The following is a 4,973-nucleotide window of genomic DNA, read 5'->3' as shown; positions in this document are numbered from 1 at the left end:
TATGAAGCTTTAATAAGTTGTACATACATACAATTTACTTGTAATCTTGAGTTTTAAGTAATATGCATTAATAAACAGTACTTTACGCATAAAAAATGGTTTTTAAGAGTTTTTGTCAAATGATTTATAATATAGAATATTTTTTTATATATAATTTAATTTAAGTTTAATAATAAAACAATTTGATTTTGGTTTAATATTATAAATTTTTATAAATATAATAATTAAGTTTTCTCTTAGAATTTAATGATTATACTAATTATATTTTAGATTTTTTATATTTAAAATGAGATGTTTATCCTGTATTTGATTGTGTTTATCTGCAGTTAGTTACACGAATTCAGATATGAAGCTTTAATAAATTATACTTACACACTATCTACTTGTAATCTTGAGTTTTAAGTAATATGCATTAATAAACAATACTTTACGCATAAAAAGTGGTTTTTAAGAGTTTTTGTCAAATGATTTATAATATACAATATTTTTTATATATAATTTAATTTAAGTTTAATAATAAAACAATTTAATTTTGGTTTAATATTATAAATTTTATAAATATAATAATTAAGTTTTCTCTTATAATTTAATGATTATACTAATTATATTTTAGATTTTTTATATTTAAAATGAGATGTTTATCTTGTATTTGATTGTGTTTATCTGCAGTTAGTTACACGAATTCATATATAGGATGAAATCGGATAGGGATGAACGAGTTTAAGAGTTTTTAAAAGTTTTAGCCAAATGTTTTATAATATAGTATAGATGTCAGGTTTTATATCGAATTAAATCTTGAAATTTTAAGATGTTTATAGACATTTAAATATCGATAGGAAAGAAGTGGAGATTAATTAAATAACTAAATTCAATCTTTAAGGAATATAATTGAAAAATGGTGGTGAAAGACAAGGAGTGGAATGTGTGGCCCATGATGTGACCATGGACTATTTGATATCCCAAAACATTGGCATCACGAGAACCTTGGATCCCATACGATGTACCCGTCATCGTTTTGTTTTTTTTTTTTATTTTAGTATAAAAAGAATATAGAGTCATAAAAAAATGTTAATGTATGAATCTACCGTGGAACATCGTATGTGTTTGAAATTATTAGAAGGGTATTCGTACAATACAACGAAATAAATTTTGATTTTAATTTTTATTTTGTTATTTGTCTTTGTCAATGTTATAATACGATATATGTGAAAATAAATTTATTTTTGAATAAAATATAAATTTGAAAAAAAAAATTAATGTTAATATCAAATCAACTATCCAAAAGTTCTCATTTGTTATGTAATTTCTTTAATTTTATTATAATTTAATTTAAGTTTACTAACAAAATAACTTATTTTTAGTTTAATAATATAACATTTTATAAAGATAATAATTAAGTATTCTGTTACAACTCAATAATTATTTTAAATATATTTTAGATTCTTTATATTCAAAATAAGATACAATAATTTATGCATAAAAATAGTTTTTAAGAGTTTTTTCTCAAATGTTTTATAATATAGCATAGATAATAACACAAATTTATTTTAGTAGAGTTGATTTGCAACGCACCTTAGACTTGAGTTTGAATCTTGTTAGTATCATTTTCTTAATTTTTAACTTTTAATTTTATATTTATCATGTTTTTAGAAAGACTTACAATACTGGTCCATCTTTTAAACTAATTACAATTTTCTTGGTCCATATTTTAATTTCATATTTATTATTTTCTTTGTCCATCTTTTATACTAATTACAATTTTCATCACTATTTTGTTTCGATTATGGGCCCTCTTAATAACTCTAGTTAAAAAGGTTCTATTTTTTATAATGTTTGTTATATACTCCGTCGGAAATACAACGAAAAGTGTTAGTTTGCAATTTTTATATTGTGCTTAAAATGTTTACTGTGACAAATTAAATATAAAACAATTACTGTATTTATGAATTTATATTCTACATATATGTTTGAGATTTAACAACACTATTTGTAATTCAAAACAAAATTTTGTTTTACCATTTATTCATTATCCGCCACCGCTATTTTAATGGGTAAGGTAGATTTGAATAGTAGGTTTATGAGATCGATAACTATCCATTTCGTTACTTGATATTTTAAACAAGATTCTAAATGATGTGAGACATGACGTGACGATGATGTCAAGCCTCAAGCCTTACGAGTTACGACGAGATCACATGTCATAACTTATAATGGAAGTCAAGCCTTAGAGTGGAGCCATAGGGATTAACGTGACGGCGAACGCAAACCTTGATGCCATTAAGAGTTATTTAGAGCCATAATCATAAAATATTTTGGTAGTAATAATATATATAAATTCAAAAAATCAAAACGAATCATGGTGATATTTTCACATTAACCGGTTGCTTTAACTCTTAATCATGAACTGATTTTATATCATTAAAGGTGCGTTTGGTACGCAGACTATGTGAGACGGGACGGGACAAAAAAAATAGTCTCATGTTTGGCATGTCATGGACAAAAAATACATAGGACAAGATGGGATTATTTTTAAATTTCATGGGACAAAACTTGATATTTTTTGTTCCATCAAAAAAGGTGGAACAACATGGAACTAAATATAAAATGACCATGTTACCCTTAGACCAATTTGAGATTCAAAACCCAATTAGTCCTGTCCCATCCTGTCCAGTCCAGTTCCGTCCCGTCCCGTCATGTCCTATCCAGTCTGCGTACCAAACGCTACCTAAAAGAGAAGCTGTTACTTTTTACTATAAAACATCCAACTAATTACGCATCAATAAATACAAAATCATTTATTTTAATATCAATAAATTAATGAAGAGTAATTATTAATTAAGAATGAGAGTGTGGTGGAAAGTGGAAAGTAGCAATGGCTTTAGTTAAACCAATCACGTGCAAAAAGCATGCGACGTTCTTATCCATCCCACACAAAGTTCTTGTCTTCGAATGCGACATTTCAATAATCAACTTAAAATGCACACCCTTCTTTACATCTTATCTTATAATCTTTTTCTATCTCATAATAATAATTATTATTTATTTTTATAAAAACTAAACGAACTGTATTATTTTTTGAATGATCAGGTCTCTAAACTATTTTTCTGAATAAAAAAATCATTAATTTTTCTCATTTTGAATGATTAACTCTTTGAACATTTTGTTTTGTTATATATAAACCATCGAATTTTTAAAAATTGATTAGTTACATTCTTTTGATAAAAAAAAGCTATATATAATTGATTATAAAGATTTTAAAGTACAATAAAAACCTAAATTAGTTTTATCGTTTCCAAACTTTACGCCCTTCAACCCTTAGCAAACAAACGGTATCACTCCCCTTGCCACTCTCTATTGCCCCCATTATTGTCCGTTCTTCATGTTGGCTATCACACTGTTGGTCTCTGTCATTGATCTTCATCTTTTTAATGTATTTTTAGGGGGTTACAAATGGTTTTACTCTAAGACATTTCTAGTCGGTTACATGTATTTTTTTTAAATGATGTAAGTAACTAACTTTTAAAAGTTTGATAGTTTATTTTATTGAAACGAAAATGTTTAGGGACTTGATCATTCAAAATAAGAAATTTTAATGATTTATTCATTCAAAAAAATAATTTATTTAACCTTTCCCTTTTTCAAATAATTTTTTAAATATTAAAAAACTATAAACAACATGTGCATTAGAGATTTTCAACAACCCATCCGGAAACATTGAAAGAACAGTTTGGCCATCAAGTATGATGATGGGATGGTGGACTAAAAGGAAGAGAAGCTTCTTCCAGGAGTTGAAGGAAAAACTGACGTATACGATTCCATCAATACAAAATAGAAATGAGGCTATGTACGGACTTACAATGTATATGTTCGGTTTTCTTCACTTAATGCATGCATGTTGTTTTAGTTCGTTAACATGTCAAAATTTGATTCCTTAAAATTAAGGTTTTAGCTGGTGTGATATGTGGTGTGGTCACAAGGTTAAACCATCGCAAACAACGATATTATTCTCCCTTGCCACTCTCTCTTGTACCATTTTTATCCTTTCTTCATATATCACGTTATTGACCATTGCCATCGATTTCCATCTTTTCGATCTATTTTTTCTTATTAACCTGGATATCCAAACTGCTATGCGAGTCGACTAATCCCAAGGCAACCACCTGCTTTGCAGATAGCCCGGAGTCACTGCATTTGAACCTCAGTGGCCACAAGGGGATTTTTATTCATTCTTGGGTTTGAAACTGAAACCTCCTGGTACTTTTGACCTTTGGAGCCAAGCTCAAACCAATCAGACACCACCCTTGCCATCGATCTCATCTTTTCGATCTATTTTTATCTATCAAAAGAAAAAGAACAGATCAAAAAGTGGGAGATCGATGGTGGGTTCGAACAGGTTGATAGGTGATATGGAGAACGAACAAAAACGGGGCAACAGGGAGTGTTTACCGATGTTTGTGTGGGGTTTGAATGACGTAAGGTTTGGGAATGGTGAAACTGGTTTATGTTTCTTTTTTACTTTAAGACATTTCTAGTGAGTTACAGGTAATCTTTTTATTAATAGGATGTAAATAACTAATTTTTAAAAGTTCGATTGTTTATTTATTAAAAAACAAATGTTTATGAATTTAATCATTAAATTGAGAAAGTTTAATGGTTTTTCATTCAAAAAAATAGTTTATGATCTCAATCATTCAAAATCAGATAGTTTGTTGTATTCGTTGGATTTCTCTGGACTTTTCCTTTTATACTATTAGGCTATGTTTGACAAACTTGCCGATGAACAAATTATATTTGACAAAACTAACTGATGAAAATGCAAAATGATCAAAAAAATATCTTAAAGAATTAATCGATTATAATATTTTAAAATATAAATGAAACAAATTTCTAATAATATAATATATTAACTAATACAAACAAGATGAGAAAAAAAAATAAAAAAATATAATATATTGATTAAAAGAATTATTCAA

This window comes from Cynara cardunculus, assembly GCF_001531365.2.
Source record: "Cynara cardunculus var. scolymus isolate 2C chromosome LG 15, CcrdV1, whole genome shotgun sequence".
Lineage (NCBI taxonomy): Eukaryota > Viridiplantae > Streptophyta > Magnoliopsida > Asterales > Asteraceae > Cynara > Cynara cardunculus.
This window is presented reverse-complemented; position numbering follows the sequence as displayed.